Source organism: Scyliorhinus canicula, chromosome 3 (genome assembly GCF_902713615.1).
Source record: "Scyliorhinus canicula chromosome 3, sScyCan1.1, whole genome shotgun sequence".
In the NCBI taxonomy this organism is placed as follows: domain Eukaryota; kingdom Metazoa; phylum Chordata; class Chondrichthyes; order Carcharhiniformes; family Scyliorhinidae; genus Scyliorhinus; species Scyliorhinus canicula.
In genome coordinates this window covers 14,676,960-14,697,049 of record NC_052148.1, presented here as the reverse complement: position 1 = coordinate 14,697,049, position 20,090 = coordinate 14,676,960, and the positions used below count along the sequence as shown (strand labels likewise).

The following is a 20,090-nucleotide window of genomic DNA, read 5'->3' as shown; positions in this document are numbered from 1 at the left end:
GGGGGGGGGGGGGGGGGGAAGGGTGGAAATGAGGAGGAAGGTTTTGGGCGAAAAGGAGGGGGATTTGGTTGATGGGAGGAATCAAGGAGGAAGGGAATGGGTCAGTGATAGATAAGAGAGGAGGCTGGCGATAAAGGGGAAATGTGTGGAGGAAGGATAGGGAGATGTGGGGCAGAGAGGGAGAGCAGTCGGCGGAGTGGTATAGGTTAGGTGAAAACAGAGATTTGGGGCGGGATTCTCCTGTACTCTCCGGCGCCAGAGTGGTTTGCGCCCCGACGGCTGGCGTGGAAGGCCTTTGGCGCCTCGCCAGCCGGGGCCGAAGGGACTCCGCCGGCAGGTGCAAGTATGCGCATGCGCGGGAGCGTCAGCAGCTGCTGACGTCATCCCTGCGCGTGTGCGGGGGTCACCTACACGTCGGCCATCGCGGAGGTTGAAACGGCCGACGCGTAGGAAAAGAGTGCCCCCACGGCACAGGCCCATCCGCGGATCGGTGGACCCGATCGCGGGCCGGGGCACCCCTCGGGGCCAGATCGCCCCGCGCCCCCCCCCCAGGGCCCGGGAGCTCCCCCACGGCACCAGGTCCCGCCGGTAAGGGACCTAGTCTGATCCACGCCGGCGGGACCAGAAAAAAGCCAGCGGGACTTTGGCCCATCGCGGGCCGGAGACTTTGGGCAGCCCCGGGGCCCATTGAGTCGCGCCGGTCCCTGCCATTCTCCGAGGCGGGGGGCGCGATTCACGCCTCGCCGACTTTTGAAGGGCCAGAGAATTCGGAGGACGGCGGGGGCGGGATTCACGCCGACCCCCGGCGATTCTCCCACCCAGCGGGGGGTCAGAGAATCCCGTCCTTGGAGTTTGGTTAGAGGATGAGAATCGAGTGGGAGAGATGTGGAAAAGGAGGGAGGACCAATAGAGGTTGCGAGGGAGGGGAATATGTTGGGAGACAGCTGAGGGGGAGAGGAAAGGGAGTAGTTTGGAGCGATCGGAAGGATTAGTTGTGGGGAAGGAGGTTGGCAGGGTGGTAGGTGTTGCTGTGGAGAGGAGGGTTTGAGATGGGGCTTGGTGTGGGAGAGGGGGTAGGATTGGGGGAGGGGTTGTGAAATGTGTAAGTGTATGGGAGGGGGTGTGGGAAAGGGTTAGGATTGTGAGGGAGGGGGTGAGATGATGATAGGTGTCACTGTGGCGGGGTTTGTGACAGGTGTTGGTATGGGAGGGTTGTAGGGAAGGGGTTAGGATTGGGGTGAGAGGTTGGGAACTGTGTAGCTATGGGGGGAGACGAGGTAGGTGTGGGGGAGAAGAGGTAGGTGTGGAGGAGGGAGGGTGAGAAGGGGAGGAGTGATGGAGGTGGAGGGGGGGGTTGGGAAGGGTTAGATGTGGGAGGGGAAATTGGGGAATGGGTACGTGTGGGGGCATTGGGAATGGGGTAGGTGTTGTGGAGGGTAATATGGAGAATAGAAATGGGGTAGATGTGGGGAGGGGAACGGAAATGAGGTAGGTGTGAGGACGGGGTATGTGTTGGGGAGAAGAATGGGGTAGATGTGGGCAGGGGAATGGGAATGGGTTAGGTGTGGGGAGGAGGTATGTGTTGGGGATGGGACTGGGGTATGTGTTGGGGATGGGACTGGGGAGGTGGGGGGAGGAGACAGGGATAGGTGGGGGAGGGGACTGGGGAGGTGGAAGAGGGGACTGGGGTAGGTGGGGGACGGGGACTGGAGTAGGTGTGGGGAAAGGTCGGGGTGGGGGGAGGGGACTGGGGTAGGTGTGGGGTGAGGTGGGGACTGGGGAAAGTGTGGGGAGAGGGTAGGTGCGGGGTAGGGACTGGGGTCGGTGTGGGGTGGGGACAGGGGTAGGGGTGGGGAATGGGACAGGTGTTGGGGTAGGGACTGGAGTAAGGTTGGAGACTGGGGTAAGGGTGGGTGGAGGCTGGGCTAAGTGTGGGGTGGGGACTGGGGCAGGTGTTAAGGTGGGGACTGGGGTAAGGGTGGGTGGGGGCTGGGGTCGGGGAGGGGTGGGGACTGGGGCAAGTGTGGGCAGGGGGCTGGGGTCGGGGAGGGGGCTGGGATCAGGGTGGGGACTGGGGTAATTGTGAGTGGGGACTGGGGTAGGGGAGGAGACTGGGTAATCGTGGGGTGGGGGCTGCGGTAAGGGAGGGTGGGGGCTGGGGTGGGGACTGGGGTAGGGGAGGGGACTGAGGTAAGGGTGGGTGGGGGCTGGGGTCGGGAGGGCTGGGGATGGGTAGGGGAGGGGTCTTGGGTAAGTTTGGAGTGGGTTCTGGGGTAAGGGTGGGTGGGGCTGGGGTCGGGGAGGGGTGGGGTCTGGGGTAAGGGTGGGTGGGGGCTGGGGTCGGGGAGGGGTGGGGGCTGGGGTAGGTGGGGACTGGGGTACGGGTGGGTGGGGGCTGGAGTCAGGGAGGTGTGAGGGCTGGGGTAAGTGTGGGTGGGGGCTGGGGTCGAGGAGGGGTGGGGGCTGGGTTATGTGGGCGGGGGCTGGGATCGGGGAGGGGGCTGGGGCCGGGGAGGGGTGGGGTCTGGGGTCGGGGAGGGGTGGGGACTGGGGTAAGGGTGGGTGGGGACTGGGGTCGGGGAGGGGTGGGGACTGGGGTAGGGGTGGATGGGGGCTGGGGTAAGGGTGGGTGGGGGCTGGGGTCGGGGAGGGGTGGGGGACTGGGGTAAGGGTGGGTGGGGACTGGGGTCGGGGAGGGGTGGGGACTGGGGTAACGGTGGGTGGGGGCTGGGGTCGGGGAGAGGACTGGGGTAAGTGTGGGTGGGGGCTGGGGTCGGGGAGGGGACTGGGGTAAGTGTGGGTGGGGGCTGGGGTCGGGGAGGGGTGGGGACTGGGGTAAGGGTGGGTGGGGGCTGGGGTCGGGGAGGGGTGGGGACTGGGGTATGGGTGGGTGGGGGCTGGGGTCGGGGAGGGGTGGGGACTGGGGAAGGGGTGGGTGGGGGCTGGGGTAAGTGTGGGTGAGGGCTGGGGTCAGGGAGGGGTGGGGACTGGGGTAAGGGTGGGGGCTGGGGCGGGGACTGGGGTAAGTGTGGGTGGGGGCTGGGGTCGGGGAGGGGTGGGGCTGGGGTCGGGGAGGGGTGGGGCTGGGGTCGGGGAGGGGTGGGGCTGGGGTCGGGGAGGGGGGGGGCTGGTGTCGGGGAGGGGTGGGGGCTGGGGTAAGGGTGGGGGCTGGGGTCGGGGAGGGGACTGGGGTAAGTGTGGGTGGGGGCTGGGGTCGGGGAGGGGGCTGGGGTCGAGGAGGGGTGGGGGCTGGGGGAGGGGTGGGGGCTGGGGCTGGGGAGGGGTCGGGACTGGGATAAGGGTGGGTGTGGCTGCGGAGTGGTGGGGTGGGGGCTGGGGAGGGGCGGGGACTGGGGTAAGTATGGGTGGGGGCTGGCGTCGGGGAGGGTTGGGGGCTGGGGTAAGGGTGGGTGGGGGCTGGGGTCGGGGAGGGGTGGGGCTGGGGCCGGGGAGGGGTGGGGGCTGGGGTAAGGGTGGGTGGGGGCTGGGGTCGGGGAGGGGTGGGGGCTGGGGTAAGGGTGGGTGGGGGCTGGGGTAAGGGTGGGTGGGGGCTGGGGTAAGGGTGGGTGGGGGCTGGGGTCGGGGAGAGGACTGGGGTAAGTGTGGGTGGGGGCTGGGGTCGGGGAGGGGACTGGGGTAAGTGTGGGTGGGGGCGGGGGTCGGGGAGGGGTGGGGACTGGGGTAAGGGTGGGTGGGGGCTGGGGTCGGGGAGGGGTGGGGACTGGGGTATGGGTGGGTGGGGGCTGGGGTCGGGGAGGGGTGGGGACTGGGGAAGGGGTGGGCGGGGGCTGGGGTAAGTGTGGGTGAGGGCTGGGGTCGGGGAGGGGTGGGGACTGGGGTAAGGGTGGGGGCTGGGGCGGGGACGGGGGTAAGTGTGGGTGGGGGCTGGGGTCGGGGAGGGGTGGGGCTGGGGTCGGGGAGGGGTGGGGCTGGGGTCGGGGAGGGGTGGGGCTGGTGTCGGGGAGGGGTGGGGGCTGGGGTAAGGGTGGGGGCTGGGGTCGGGGAGGGGGCGGGGGTAAGTGTGGGTGGGGGCTGGGGTCGGGGAGGGGTGGGGGCTGGGGTCGAGGAGGGGTGGGGGCTGGGGGAGGGGTGGGGGCTGGGGCTGGGGACTGGGATAAGGGTGGGTGTGGCTGCGGAGTGGTGGGGTGGGGGCTGGGGAGGGGTGGGGACTGGGGTAAGTATGGGTGGGGGCTGGGGTCGGGGAGGGGTGGGGGCTGGGGTAAGGGTGGGTGGGGGCTGGGGTCGGGGAGGGGTGGGGCTGGGGCCGGGGAGGGGTGGGGGCTGGGGTAAGGGTGGGTGGGGGCTGGGGTCGGGGAGGGGTGGGGGCTGGGGTAAGGGTGGGTGGGGGCTGGGGTAAGGGTGGGTGGGGGCTGGGGTAAGGGTGGGTGGGGGCTGGGGTCGGGGAGGGGTGGGGCTGGGGCCGGGGAGGGGTGGGGGCTGGGGTAAGTGTGGGTGGGGGCTGGGGTAAGTGTGGGTGGGGGCTGGGGCCGGGGAGGGGTGGGGACTGGGGTAAGTATGGGTGGGGGCTGGGAGGGGTGGGGGCTGGGGTCGGGGAGGGGGCTGGGGTCAGGGAGGGGTGGGGGCTGGGGTCGGGGAGGGGTGGGGACTGGGGTAAGTATGGGTGGGGGCTGGGGTCGGGGAGGGGGCTGGGGTCAGGGAGGGGTGGGGACTGGGGTATGGGTGGGTGGGGACTGGGGTCGGGGAGGGGGGGGGGCTGGGGTCGGGGTGGGGGCTGGGGTCGGGGAGGGGGCTGGGGTCGGGGAGGGGGCTGGGGTCGGGGAGGGGTGGGGGCTGGGGTCGGGGAGGGGTGGGGATGGGGTCGGGGAGGGGTGGGGGCTGGGGTCGGGGAGGGGTGGGGGCTGGGGTCGGGGAGGGGACTGGGGTACGGGTGGGTGGGGGCTGGGGTCGGGGAGGGGTGGGGGCTGGGATAAGGGTGGGTGGGGCTGGGGAGGGGTGGGTTGGGGGCTGGGGAGGGGTGGGTTGGGGGCTGGGGTCGGGGAGGGGTGGGGATTGGGGTAAGTATGGGTGAGGGCTGGGGTCGGGGAGGGGTGGGGGCTGGGGTAAGGGTGGGTGGGGGCTGGGGTCGGGGAGGGGTGGGGACTGGGGAAGGGGTGGGTGGGTGGGGGCTGGGGTAAGTGTGGGTGAGGGCTGGGGTCGGGGAGGGGTGGGGACTGGGGTAAGGGTGGGGGCTGGGGCGGGGACTGGGGTAAGTGTGGGTGGGGGCTGGGGTCGGGGAGGGGTGGGGCTGGGGTCGGGGAAGGGTGGGGGCTGGGGTAAGGGTGGGGGCTGGGGTCGGGGAGGGGTCTGGGGTAAGTGTGGGTGGGGGCTGGGGTCGGGGAGGGGTGGGGGCTGGGGTCGAGGAGGGGTGGGGGCTGGGGGAGGGGTGGGTGCTGGGGAGGGGTGGGGACTGGGATAAGGGTGGGTGTGGCTGGGTAGGGGTGGGTGTGGCTGGGTGGGGGCTGGGGTCGGGGAGGGGTGGGGACTGGGGTAAGTATGGGTGGGGGCTGGGGTCGGGGAGGGGTGGGGGCTGGGGTAAGGGTGGGTGGGGGCTGGGGTAAGGGTGGGTGGGGGCTGGGGTCGGGGAGGGGTGGGGGCTGGGGTCGGGGAGGGGTGGGGCTGGGGCCGGGGAGGGGTGGGGGCTGGGGTAAGTGTGGGTGGGGGCTGGGGTAAGTGTGGGTGGGGGCTGGGGTAAGTGTGGGTGGGGGCTGGGGTAAGTGTGGGTGGTGGGTGGGGGCTGGGGCCGGGGAGGGGTGGGGACTGGGGTAAGTATGGGTGGGGGCTGGGAGGGGTGGGGGCTGGGGCCAGGGAGGGGTGGGGACTGGAGTATAGGTGGATGGGGACTGGGGTCGGGGAGGGGTGGGGGCTGGGGTCGGGGAGGAGGCTGGGGTCGGGGAGGAGGCTGGGGTCGGGGAGGGGGCTGGGGTCGGGGAGGGGTGGGGGCTGGGGTCGGGGAGGGGTGGGGGCTGGGGTCGGGGAGGGGTGGGGGCTGGGGTCGGGGAGGGGTGGGGGCTGGGGTCGGGGAGGGGACTGGGGTAAGTATGGGTGGGGGCCGGGGTCGGGGAGGGGGCTGGGGTCGGGGAGGGGTGGGGACTGGGGTATGGGTGGATGGGGACTGGGGTCGGGGAGGGGTGGGGGCTGGGGTCGGGGAGGGGGCTGGGGTCGGGGAGGGGGCTGGGGTCGGGGAGGGGTGGGGGCTGGGGTCGGGGAGGGGTGGGGGCTGGGGTCGGGGAGGGGACTGGGGTAAGGGTGGGTGGGGGCTGGGGTCGGGGAGGGGTGGGGGCTGGGGGAGGGGTGGGGGCTGGGGCCGGGGAGGGGTGGGGACTGGGGTAATTATGGGTGGGGGCTGGGGCCGGGGAGGGGTGGGGACTGGGGTAAGTATGGGTGGGGGCTGGGGTCGGGGAGGGGTGGGGTCGGGGAGGGGTGGGGACTGGGGTAAGTATGGGTGGGGGCTGGGGTCGGGGAGGGGTGGGGACTGGGGTAAGTATGGGTGGGGGCTGGGGTCGGGGAGGGGTGGGGACTGGGGTAAGTGTGGGTGGGGGCTGGGGTAAGTGTGGGTGGGGGCTGGGATAAGTGTGTGTGGGGACTGGGGCCGGGGAGGGGGCTGGGGTAAGGGTGGGTGGGGGCCGGGGAGGGGGCTGGGGTAAGGGTGGGTGGGGGCCGGGGAGGGGGCTGGGGTAAGGGTGGGTGGGGGCCGGGAAAGGGGGAGGGGTGGGGGCTGGGGCGGGGGGGAAATAGGTGGTTGGAACGCCCCAGTAACTGCCAACAGTGACCGCTAACCGTCGCTGCCTCGTGAGTCCGCGGCTGCCGGGATTCCCGCCAAGAAGAGGCGGGAAAATGGTTTGCCGGCTGTCCACCCAGAGGCGAGAGGCAAGGTGATGGAAATAGATGTCTTTTAACCACAGGCGGGCAGTTCTGAAGCACGTCTTTGTTTCTGCTGTCGGAACCCGCTTTAAGAAATATACATTTCATCGCAGAAACATTGCTTACGTTTCTCTTGAAAACACTTGATGCTTTTTTCTTACCGAGTTCACCCCAGAAATGTTGGATATTTGCGTGAATTTGGTGCATGTATGAGGGAAAGAATGAAGATTTGCCCCCCCCCCCCCCCCCCCCCCCCCCAAAAGAAAACACGATTTCCACCAGTTGAAGGTGATTTTAAAAAAGATTCATTTTATGGGATGTAAGGCTCTCTGGCTGGGCCAGCATTTATTGCCCTCCCTAACTGCCCTCCATTTCAGAGGGCATTGAGAGCCAACCACGTTACTGTAGATCTGTAGTAGGCCAAGCCAGGTACGGACTCTAGCTTTCCTTCACTAAACAAGGTGGATTTTTACAATTGACAATCGTTCCCATGGTCACCATTAGACTTTATACTTCCAGATTTTCATTGAATTCAAATTTCACCATCTGCGGTAGTATTTTGCTGCCCTGTGATTCCAGAGATGGGAGGAGTCATTTAATGATATTTAATGTTAATTTGACGTGAGAGTTCATTCATCACTGCAATAAACTCAGGAAGTTGTTCTTTAAAATGTATTTCTATTTTAACAAAGGAACTACCATCGCTCACCATTGTGCTTTTTCTTGATACAGATAATCTTCCTGTGCAAACCATACCATTATCTGGTGCGGTGCTGAGCCCTACAGACCAATAGGTACCACGGACAAGCTGTTTTTTTTGCCTAGGTGATAGTTAAGTCGAGTGGGGTTGGCCACAGCCAATGGTTCTGGAGAGGATGAAATCAGCCGTTTTTGCTTTTGATTGCTGTTTAGTAAAAGTGCATAAGTGTAATTACTGGGTAAAGATAGGATCTTGCCGTGATTCCCGTCCATCATTACAGTACATGGTTTGCTGGTATTCAATGTTCAGAGTCTCAAATCAGTGGCCACTTTTGGAAGGGCTAGCTTTATGGTTAGAATGGAGTACCAAAGCAAGGAATTTAGGCAAAACCTTTTTAAATTACTGGTTTAGCCTCATCTGGAGTATTGTGCCCAGTTCGGGCCACAGTGTTTTTGGAAGAATGTGGACAGGTTGCGGAAGAGATGTATCGGAATGGTACCGGCGATTTCAGTCACGTTGAGAGATTTGAGAGGCTGGGTTGTCTACATTAGATAGAGGAAGTTAAGGGGAATTTTAATATGGGTCTTCAAATTCATGAAGGGGTTTGATAAATTTAATTGTGTGAAGATGTTTCTGCTGGTAGAAGAATTTGGAACCCGAGGACACAGATTTAAGATAACTGGCAACAGAAAACGAGAAAGGAAATGAGGGAAATATTTTTACACAATTATTTTATTGTGATCTGGAATGCAGCTCCTGAAAAGATGGTGGAAGGACCTTCGGCATTAACTTTAAAAGGGTAATTGAATAAATTATTTAAAAGACTAAAGGCGGAATTTTATGGACCTACCCGCCAGCGGGATCTTCCAGTTCCGCCGAAGGCGAACCCCGCAGCGGTTACACCAGTGGCAAGAAGGACAAGACCCGGAAAACACCACAGTCATTGGCATACCGTAAGATTCTGCCGGCGGCCAATAGTGAGCCACCTGCTCCTTGCTGCAAAAGGGCAGGAGCGGATAAATTTTTCAAAGAGCTGGAACAGTCTCACTAGACCAAATGTCATCCTTTTGTGCTGTATAATTTAAACTGAGAGGTTCTGAGCTCTTAGAACTGTATCCAGCAAAAGTCAGTACCGTCAGTCAAAGAGAGAAATAGGAATTTTTAGAATCTTTGGCCAAAACTTCGTGGCCTTTCCGGTCAGTGGGATCTCCCAGTCCCGCTGACGGCGACCCCCTGCCATGGGGTCCTGCCAGTGGAATGTGCAAACAATGGGGAACTCTGTTGGCAGCAAGGTGAGCTGAAGATCCTGCCAATGGCAGGCTTTCTCTGTGAAAAATGCTGCTCATCTGCTATTAATGAAGCTTTAGTCTGGATACACGTCTCCATTTATATATATATATATATTACATATATTTCTGTGTAGATGGTTGTGCTCTAGCCAAATGTAAGTTCTAGCTACTATTAATTGGAATTAATTCCATGTACATTTAGACATTAATGCATTTGCAGTACACATCTCTTTTCAGTGTATTTTTCAAGAGTCTTTGAAATTCTCTACCCCAGAGAGCCGTAAATCCTCTCTACTGTTCAATATATTCAAGATGTGGAGATGCCGGCGTTGGACTGGGGTGAGCACAGTAAGAAGTCTTACAACACCAGGTTAAAGTCCAACAGGTTTGTTTCAAACACGAGCTTTCGGAGCACGGCTCCTTCTTCAGGTGAATGGAAAGGCTTTCCATTCACCTGAAGAAGGAGCCGTGCTCCGAAAGCTCGTGTTTGAAACAAACCTGTTGGACTTTAACCTGGTGTTGTAAGACTTCTTACAATATATTCAAGGCAGGGATTGATAGATTTTTGATATTAAGGGATATGGGGATTATGGAAACTAAGTTAGAAGATCAACCAGTATCTGAGTAAATGGAGGAGCCGGCTCAAATGGCTTACTCCTGCTCCTATTTCTTATGCTCTTATAATCATTTGGTCCATGAAATTATCTGAGCAATATATTTTTATGCGAGTTGACTCACATTGTATAACTACAGTACAAAAGCACAGCTCAGGCATGCAATAATAGCATTTTCATTTAATCTGCAATAAATGTTAGTTTTCTACATAGAATGCTTCAGTCTCCAAATCAGCTGCTTGCTAAATTTAGTATAAAGACCAGGCGGCTGAACGGTAGGGTGAATGCTGGTTTATTCATGGTCATAAGAATCTGCCCTAAGGTAGGACATATACACACAGTATTAGTCCCATTCAGGGCTACCAACATGCTGGTCCCTGTCCGGGCTGGACTTGATACTAGTTGGACCAAATGGCCTGCTTCTGCACTGTAGGGATTCTATGATCCCTCTCATCTGTTGCCTTACTCCCTATGAAAGCCCTTGTAATAAACTAAAGCCAAAAAATCATTCCTTTGGTATGCGTTTTATTTATCTGAACTAAGACTTGTTTGCAATAAACCCCAATTGTAAATTACATAATGTTTCTACTTAACCATATGGAAAGAAAGAACATCAATGATGAATTCCGATAGTTTATTAACCATTAAAGAGGTAACAAGTCAGAAAGATAAAATGCAAAGTATCTATTCGCAGTAATTAACAGTAAGAGGAGAAAGCTTAACTTTAACAATTGAACAGACTTCTCACCACCCTTTTCAGACCAAGTTGTGAAGCACCAACTTCAAAAACATTGAAGACTACTCTCAGCACTTCCCCATAAATATCACTCTCTTCACACCTCTTCTCTGACTCTCGTAAACATCTCTCTTTCTTCCCCACTATCTCTCTCTGCCTCTTTGCAACTGCCCTGCCTTACTGAAAATGGCTTACAAATTGAAAACCCACCTTAGCCAATGGTTGGAAAATAGCCAATTGGTCTATAACATGTCAATAATGAAATAAGAATTAGCCCATTGGTTTTTAGGTAATTACGCATGTCGTCTCAGCTTTGCAACAATGCTTCTTCGCAAACTATGGGCCAAAACAGAGACTGTTCTGGGCGGGATTTACGAGGTCGTTTCCGATGCTTGTAGCAATGGGAACGACCCTGCCATCTAACTGCACTCTGGATTTTTTGGGCTGCACTCAGTCGTATTTCCTGCACTGAGTTCTGCTTCATTTTTAAATGGTGCCCCGATCTCGCGACCCCTTGACATGACCCCCGGACCCCCCAATGCTCCAATTCATCTGTTGGGGGGGTCATAGAGTCCCCATGCCCCACCTCATATGGGCAGGGTACCCCTGGACCCATCTCCGACTAATCTTACTAATCTTACTCCGACTAATCTTACTAATCCGACTGGTTTCCAATAATGCTGATTTATGTTTAATTAAAAAGGCTTTTCATCAATCTAAGCAGAAACTGCTTAAGAATATATTACTTCAAAATAGCAATTTGAAACTACTAACAATAGTGGCATCCTCATTGTCTAGAGCAGGGTTTTTCAAAGTGTAGGTTTCGACCAAGTGTCTGTAGGGTTGCAGAGCATTCCCATTGCCTTCCTGATCACGGGAGAAGCGCCCAACGGCTGCTACCAGTTTTTAACTCGAGAATAGCAGCCGGCCGCTACTGACTTTTATATGCCAACTACGCAGTTTTCCGGCCATAAGCAGCAACGGTGAGCAAGTCAGGTACCCTACACGTACACTTGACATCAAGCGCCTTGTACGTATATGCATTTGCCGTGAAATCATGGAGGGAAGCATCTTCCATTTTCTAGCTGCTAGCAAGCCTAGCAAGAGGACTGTGAAGATGGATCATTTTATTACAAGTAAGAGAAAGCCAGAGACACAAATAGACAGCCAACTGGACAGGATCGCAATCTACAGAACTGAAAGTGTGGGAGAGAGCAGTACAGGACAGTCCACAGCAGGATAGAGCAGTGCTAGTGTTAGCTCTGTACAGAGTTCCATGGTCTCTGGTGAACAGCCTACATGCATCATTTTAAAATCGTGTCCCAACCTCCTGTACTGAGGAGTTCCGGCAAACGGCCTCGTATGAGAATTCAACAGCATGTTGTTACTCGGCGCTCAAAGCGCCGGGAAACACTCGACTAAGCGGGCTCACTCCCATTCAGGGAGATCGTGCCCCATGTGTGTAATATGCAGGGAAGTACTGGTGAGCGAGTATTTGAGTATTTTCAAAACTTAAAAAGCATTTGAAGATTAAGCATGGCGAGGTCAAGGGCAAACGTCTTGATCTTTTTCAAAGAACAGGAAGAAGTCTTACAACACTAGGTTAAAGTCCTTTTTCAAAGAATGCAGCGAGAACTTAAATCATCATTAAATCATAAATGTAACATTGAACGACAAGCACAATTTGACTCTTACATGGTAGTTTACCATGTAGCTAAAGTGAAAATATCCTACACTATAATGGAGATTAATTCTCCCTGAAGGTTAAGATATAGCTTGTACGATTCTAGATGAGTGGTCAGCTGAAAAACTGAAATGCATCCATTTAGTGATACCACTGTGGCAGTCCGAATTTGTGATATTGCTGAGAATTTAGACACCAAGCTTATTTCTCATTTAAAGTCAGCACAGGAGTTCTCAATAAAACTGTATGAAAGCACAGATGTTTCAGATCGTGCAACGTTGCTAGTTTACATTAGGTATGTTTTTTAAAAATTCATTTTTGGGATGTGGGCATTGCTGGCTGGGCCAACATTTGTTGCCCTTGAACTGAGTGGCTTGCTCGGCCATTTCAGAGGGGGGCAGTTAAGAGTCAACCGCCTCGATGTGTGGGTTTAGTCACAGGAAGCCCAAACCGGGTAAGAACGGCAGATTTCCTTCTCTGAAGGACATTAGTGAACCAGATGGATATTTACGACAATTGACACTGGTTTCATGGTCAACATTATACTTTCAAGTCCTCAGCCGGGATTCTCACTTCTGGGGACTTAAGTCCCCACACCAGCGGGAGAACCGGCGCCAACCACTCCGGCGTCAACAGCCCCCGAAAGTGCGGTATTCTCCGCACTTTTGGGGGCTAGGTGGACACCGGCGGGGTTGGCACCGCTCCAACCAGCGGCGAAGGGCCAGCGTGAATTTGCGTATGCGGCGAAGGGCCGGTGTGATCTTGTGCATGCGTGAAACCGCTGGCGTGGTTCCCCGCAAGCGCAGACCGGCCGGCATATTTTGGCGCTTGCACGGGGGAGGGGGGGTTTCTCCGCGCCGGCCATGGCGGAGCCCCACAGGGGCTTGCGCGGAAGGAAGAAGCGCCCCCACGGAACAGGCCCGCCCGCAGATCGGTGCCACCCGAGGTCGGATCCCCCCCCCCCCAGGACTGCCCCCTCCGACTTACCTGCCAGGTCCTACCGGTACATGAGTTGAGTGATTCATGCTGGTGGATTGATCAAAAACGGACGGCCGCTTGGCTCCCGACCGGCGTGGCGTGAATCCCACCCCTGCCCAAAATATGGCGCTGGAGAATACAGAGGTGGGGCGGTATTCGCGCCGCCCCCTCCAGGGATTCTCTGACCCGGCGGGGGAGTTTGGCACAATGAATTTGTTAATGATTTGCTGTGCTGCACAACACAAGTGGCGCACAGATTAGTTACATGGTTGGAAAATGTGGGCTCACCTGGATTCGTTGCTGAGGAATCACAAGCGATGGGGCAGCCAACATGATTGGGGAAAATAGCGGATTTTTAATAAGAATTAAGGAGGCAGCTGGGCAGGACATTGTTTGGAATCATTGCTTTATTCACTGTGAGGCATTGGCATCAAAAGGAATTCCATCCAATCTTGGAGTGATGTTGAAAGGAATTGTGAAAGTTGTGAATTTCATTAAATGCAGCACATTCAATACCAGGCTTTTCGACGCTCTGTGTTCCGATATGCGGGCCGAGCACACATTTATTGCTCCACACAAGTACTTTGGCTGTCAAGAGGTCAGGGGCGAGATTCTCTGATCCGGCGGCTAAGTGTTGACGCCATCATAAAACTCGGAGAGTTTTACGACGGCGTGAATGGACCGCTGCCATTAGCGATTCAGGCCCACAAAAGGGGCTAGGACGGGCACCGCGAGAAGCGAGGTGGGAGTGGCCCCAGACCGGCATCGGAAAGACGCAACGCGTCAATGACGCTGGACTGCGTCGCTAAAGTGCACGAGCGGCGCTCAGTCCCCAGATGGCCGCCACCCGCCAAGCCGCCCCGAGGTTCAGGGACCATGACCTGGACCTGCTGCGGGACGCCGTGGAGGAATGGAAGGCGGTCCTGTGCCCCAGACGTGGACACCGCCACCCGCGCAGCACCATCCGCCGTTTGTGGAGGGAGATGGGCAATGCCGTCAGAGCCACATGGCACACCGCACATACTGGCGAACAGTGCTGGAAGAAGATGCACTACCTTACGAGGGCAGGCATGGTGAGTACACAGTGACGTGCCCCTGGCACCACCCCCACATACCACCCACACATGTGAAACCCCCCCCACCCCACCGAGGGACGGCGCAACTGCCTACCTGACGCACATGGGCTGCACCCACCCATGGCAGGCGCTTTGGCCAGGTGCCCCATGCTGCCATGCCATCATATACCAAACATCGGACTGCCTAACACTGATGTTTGTTTCCTAGGAGAAGACTGCCCACAACCACAGGGAGCGGGACAGTACCGGAGGGGGTCCACCCGTACTGCACCCGCTCACCGTCCATGGGCAGAGAGCATTGGACCTCGTAGGCGGAGCCGAGGACTGGGAGGTTGCCGGCTGTCAGGTCAGAGGCAGCAAGTGAGACTCCCCCGCCTGACTCTTCCCCCCCCCCCCCCATACCCCGCATGGCCCACTGCACCCCCTCCCACCCCATGCCCCACTGAACCCCCCTCACCCCATACCTCTCATGCCCCACTGCACCCCTCTCACCGCCGGCCGCCTGTCTAATGATACATGCTGTGTTGTGTCTTACAGGACCAGCCGGCGGTGGTCCCGGCCCGTCTGGCGATGCACGGCCAGTGCCAGGCCCAGTGACTCCCGGGGATGCAGGCCACAGCAGGGAGGCCAGACACCATGGAAGCCCTTCCACTGACACAGAGACCCAGGAGATAGAAACACAGAGGACAGACACCCAGGACACCGAAAGCCAGGACATGTACACCCAGGACCCAGATGCACACGACACCGAGGACACTGCCACACAGAGGACTCAAACCCAGGAAACGGACACAGAGAGGACTGACACCCAGGAAACTGACTCACAGCAGACTGACACACAGAGGACGCCAACCCAGAGGACTGACACACAGAGGACGCCAACCCAGAGGACTGACAGAGCAGACAGTGAAATGCAGACGGGGGCGAATCACGGCCCATCGGGCCAGGGGTCGATGCAGGACACCCCAGACTTCGGTTCGGACTCAACCTTGACTTCTTGGCACTGCTAACTCCTACACCCTCCACCATCGTAGAGACTATCACCTCAGTTGGGCACTTTAGTGATGAGGCTTCTGGGACACTGACTGGTGCACACCACACAGCCGTACCGGTACAGCAGGTTGAGGTAGGAGCAGCCGAAGGGCCGGACGGTCAGAGGGCAGCCCAGCCCTAGCAACCAGCTGCCACCCAGACGGTTCCCGGGTCCTGGACTTACCAGACCCACCCACACACCCAATGCAGTTAGATACCCAGGGACTATACAACGGGATGACGGCCGGCTTCCAGCATCTGCAGACACAGGCGGAAGATTCATCTGCGTCCAGGAGCAGGGAGTGGTTCCGGTCACGGCTGCCACCCAGGCCGACACCGCACGGGCGTCATCCGTGGTGGGGGCAATGATGTCAGCCATGGGTCAGGATATGCAATGCATGGGGTTTCGTGTGCATGCGTCATATGTGGCCCAGGAAAAGGCTGCCCACTCACAGACAGCCATGTGCTAGAGTCAGCTGGACATTGCAGCCGCGCTCCGCAGTCTGGCCCAGTCTCAGCGGGCCATCGCTGAGAGCATCAGCGGCATTGCCAAGATGATGGCGCATTCTCAGTAGGCCATCGCTGAGAGCATTGGCGGCATTGCCAAGATGATGGCGCATTCTCAGTAGGCCATCGCTGAGAGCATTGGCGGCATTGCCAAGATGATGGCGCATTCTCAGTAGGCCATCGCTGAGAGCATCGGCGGCATTGCCCAGATGCTGGATGGCCTTGCACAAGCCCAGAGGGAGGTGGCGCAGTCCCAGACAGGGATGGCTCCACTCCCTGAGCTCCATCGCTGCTCACATTCAGACCTTCGTCGATACCACAGCGGGCCTCCTGGACAGGCAGTGCCATGTGTCGGTAGAGCCTTGGAGCTTGTCTCCGCTCGCACCCCCATCCCATAGAGAGGCCCAGGGGCCACCAAGGACCCCGAGGGAGGAGGAGGGGCTGGGGCCTGTACCGGTGATTCCTGCAGGGGTGGTCCCGGAACACCGAGCACTTCGGACTCCCCCCATTCCGTCCCTGGTGCATCTGGTGGGAAGCGGGCAGAACAGGGTGGCACGACGCCATCCAGGACGCCCGAGGAGCAGCCTGGCCCTTCCAAGCTGGGCTGCCACAGGAAACGAGCGCTGACGGGATGCCAAGTCGCAGGGCAGGTGTCTCAGCAGTCCGCCTCCACTCATGCTGTACCGTCTGGGGAAGCATAGAGACGTAGTGGTAGGGCCCGTAAGGCCAGGAAATTAGACACCTAGTCAGTTGGCACGGGTGCAGGGCACAGTTTAGTTATAGGGGCTAGATCGCGTGTATATAACCTTTCTAATTAAAGTCACTGTTACACCAATGCAAGCTGCCTCTGTCCTAGCTGACTGAGTGCCACTGTGGTCGAGGGGTGAATGAACCTGAACTCTGGTGGGTATAACGTGCGCCCTCCCCCCCGGACATCCACCCCACCCCGCCCCCAGCAATTTGACAGGGCCATGCGATGGAGTGTCCAGCACGCAGACAGGGACCACCCAGGTGGAGGGCCTAAATGTGGCCATGAGTCAGACATTTTCTAACGATTTTGAGCACACAGCTCATCGCAGAGCGAGTTGTCACCATCCTCCAATGGCATGGACCACACCCGCTTCCACAAGCAACCGTCTGAGCCCAGCCCGTTGTGCCACAGGTGGCTCTGTAATTGAAGGGTCTGGTGCATGATGTCGTGTGGGAACTAAGGATGGTGGGTGGTGTGCCTCTTGGTGTTATGCGACGTGGAGGTGCGGGGTGGTGAGGTGGTGACGTACAGTGGGGTCAGTGCCCGTGCTCAACGTGCCCCTACCACCTAGTTGGTGAAAAGTGCGGCGATTAACACCTCCCGTGCTCGCTGGCCAAGCCGGTGGTGTCGTGCAGCCCCCCGTCCATATCCAGCCCCCATGTCCCGTAGATTCCCCACCCCCCCATCCTTCTCATCTGGAGAGATGTGCCCTTCCCCGGGCTCCCCCTCGGCCTCCTCCTTCTCCTCCAGCACATCGCCCCTCTGCTGGACTATATTGTGCAGGACGCAGCAGACCACAACGATGTGGCCGACCCGCTCCGACGGGTACTGGAGGACCCCTCCAGAGCGGTCCAGGCAACTGAAGCGCATCTTCAGCAGCCCAAAGCACCTCCTCTCGACCACACCCCTGTTCGCTGCATGGGCCTCATTGTAGCGGTTCTCCGTGTCGGTCTGTGGACTCTGTATAGGCGACATCAGCCTTGAGCGCAACGGGTAACACTTGTCGGCCACCAACCAGCCCCTCAGCCGAGGGGGTCTCCCTCGAACATGGCGGGGATGAATGATTGTGCCAGGATAAACGCATCATGTACACTGCCCAGGTACCGGGCGCAGACGTGCAGGATCTTCATCTGGTGGTCGCAGACCACCTGAATGTTCATGGAGTAGGTCCCCTTCCTATTCATGAACACGTCCCTGTTCTCCGCTGGTGGCTGCATGGCGACGTGCACCCTCATCGATCGCCCCCCTGGACAATGGGTATCCTTGCCATGGCTGTGAACCCCACTGCCCGGGCATTCTGGTGGGCCCGGTCCACAGGGAACTGGATGTTGCGGGCCGCAATATCGTACAGGGCGCCAGTCACTGCACGGATGCATCTGTGCACCGATGCCAGGGAGATGCCGTACAGGTCTCTACTCGGCGTCTGGAATGACCCCGTGGCAAAGAGGTTCAGGGCCACCGTCACCCTGACGGCCACCGGATAGCATGTCCTCCCCCTGTTCCACGCGGTGCCAGGTGTGCCATCAGGTGACAGATATGGGCGACGGTCTCCCAGCTCATCCGGAGTTTCCTCCTGCATGTCCTGTCCGGCAGGTCCTCGAAGGACATGTGGCGCCGGTAGACACAAGGCCCCATCGGTGCCACAGCACCTCCTCCTCCACCTCCTCCTCTTCCTCCTCCTCCTCCTTTTACTCCACCTCCTCCCCCCCCCATCCACATGTATCCTGTGCCTCAGCCCCGTTGTTGTCCTCCTCCTCCTGTGCCTGTCGGACGGGCGGCCCTGCAGCCTGAGCGGGTGCCACCTGGCCCTCTGCATCCTGTTCCTCTGCTGCAGCCTCTGCCTCTGAGCTGCCTGTGCCAATGCTGCAACAGGGCTGCAGGCAGTGCAGCAGCCCCCGTCACGGCGGCCAACATCGCTGGCTGGTGCCCAAACATGATCTGCGGGGGCGTAGGACCCCATGGCGCATGGACCCCTCCACAACCATATGCCATGAGCTTCATGGCCGCCCTGGTTGGCCGGTTGCGCCATGCTTGCACCACATATACACATGCACACCCACCCCTGGCCGCACCCTCTGTGCCCATATGCCTGTTGCCCATCCCTCATGATGGCACCACTGATGGATGGCAGTGCCTTCACTGGGGAATGGCATGGATGCAGCCTTGCACCTACCCGCCGGTGGGTGCTGGCGGCTGGGTGGCCCTCCCCCCGGCGGGGGTCCGGCACCCATCCGCACGGCCGGGAGCTCACGCTCAGCCAGTGCCCAGGGTCGGTGCCCATCAGCCTGGCCGCTGTAATGGCGGCCATGGCTTCGGCACCGCCCTGCCATGGCAGACCGTTCTCGGCCGGCGGTGGTATCCTACCTACGCCCTGGATGCCCTCGCCTCCCGTCCCAGCCACGCCTGTGCCCGTCCCACCCATAGGCCCCCCACGCCAACCCCCTCACCTCCTGCCTCCGTGCTGGCTCTCGATTTTTAAATGCAGGTTACAACGGTGCCGGCGTGACCTGAGGTCATGCGGTCGGGACTTCGGCCCATCCGGGCCGCAGAACCGCCGGGGCCCCGGAGAATCGCTAAACGGACCCCCTCACACGATTCTCAGGCTGTGCGACACTGATCACGACCGGGCCGTTTTGGCTTGGGAGAATCGCGAAACAGCGTCGGACTGGCGTCGCGAGAAAAAACGGCAGGAACGGGGATTCTGCCATCCGGCGCGGGCTGAGAGAATCCCACCCCAGGTATTTGGCAGAATTTACGAACTGAGGTATGAAATCCACAACCAAAAGAGAAAATGCTGGAAAATCTCAGCAGGTCTGGCAGCATCTGTAGGGAAAGAAAAGATCTAACATTTCGAATCCAGGTGACCTTTTGTCAAAGGGTCACTGTCTGTGCGGAATCTGCACATTCTCCCCGTGTCTGTGTGGGTTTCTCCGGGTGCTCCTGTTTCCTCTCAGGAAGGGCATACTGGCACTGGAGCGTGTCCAGCGGAGATTCCCACGGGTGATCCCTGGAATGGCGGGTCTAACATATGATGAACGGCTGAGGATCCTGGGATTGTATTCATTGGAGTTTAGAAGGTTAAGGGGAGATCTAATAGAAACTTACAAGATAAAACATGGCTTAGAAAGGGTGGACGCAAAGAAACTGTTTCCGTTAGGCGAGGAGACGAGGACCCGTGGGCACAGCCTTAGAATTAGAGGGGGTAAATTCAGAACAGAGATGCGGAGACATTTCTTCAGCCAGAGAGTGGTGGGCCTGTGGAATTCATTGCCGCGGAGTGCAGTGGAGGCCGGGATGCTAAATGGCTTCAAGGCAGAGATAGATAAATTCTTGATGTCGCGAGGAATTAAGGGCTACGGGGAGAATGCTGGTAGGTGGAGTTGAAATGCCCATCAGCCATGATTGAATGGCGGAGTGGACTCGATGGGCCAAATGGCCTTACTTCCACTCCTATGTCTTATGGTCTTATGGTCTTAAGTCCTCCCACAAGAAAGACGTGCTGTTTGGTGAATTTGACATTCTAAATTCTCCCTCTGTGTACCTGAACAGGCGCCTGAGTGTGTCGACTAGGGTAACTTCATTGCAGTGTAAGCCTAATTGTGACAACAAAGATTAATATATTGTAGAGGGTTACGGCACCAGGACGCACTGAGGGTTTTGGTCAAGTGTGGTATCATGACTAGTACAGGCTTGGAGGGCTGAAGGGCCTGCTCCTGTGCTGTATTGTTCTTTGTTCTTTTAAGCTACTTTACTCCAACATGAGCATTCCAAATATTAATAGCCATTAATAGTTGCTAATGTGTGCAATTCTACTTATCAATTTAGTTTCCTTCTTTGCACTTGTTCCCAGGCCAGATGTGTC

At 58.7% G+C, this 20,090-nt stretch overlaps 1 protein-coding gene across 6 annotated transcripts in view; it reads left to right on the top strand.

Moving 5' to 3' along the window:
* The first annotated feature begins 6,777 nt into the window (after nucleotides 1-6,777).
* Nucleotides 6,778-20,090, top strand: part of LOC119963830 (meiosis 1 associated protein) — a 145,630-nt gene continuing 132,317 nt past the window's right edge. For 5 of the 6 annotated variants that reach the window (XM_038793162.1, XM_038793159.1, XM_038793161.1 and 2 more), the window contains exons 1-2: nucleotides 6,778-6,872; nucleotides 7,594-7,655. The gene's annotated coding sequence lies outside the window, so the exon portion shown is untranslated. The remainder of the gene's footprint in view (nucleotides 6,873-7,593; nucleotides 7,656-20,090) is intronic. The other variant, XM_038793158.1, reaches the window with a different exon arrangement.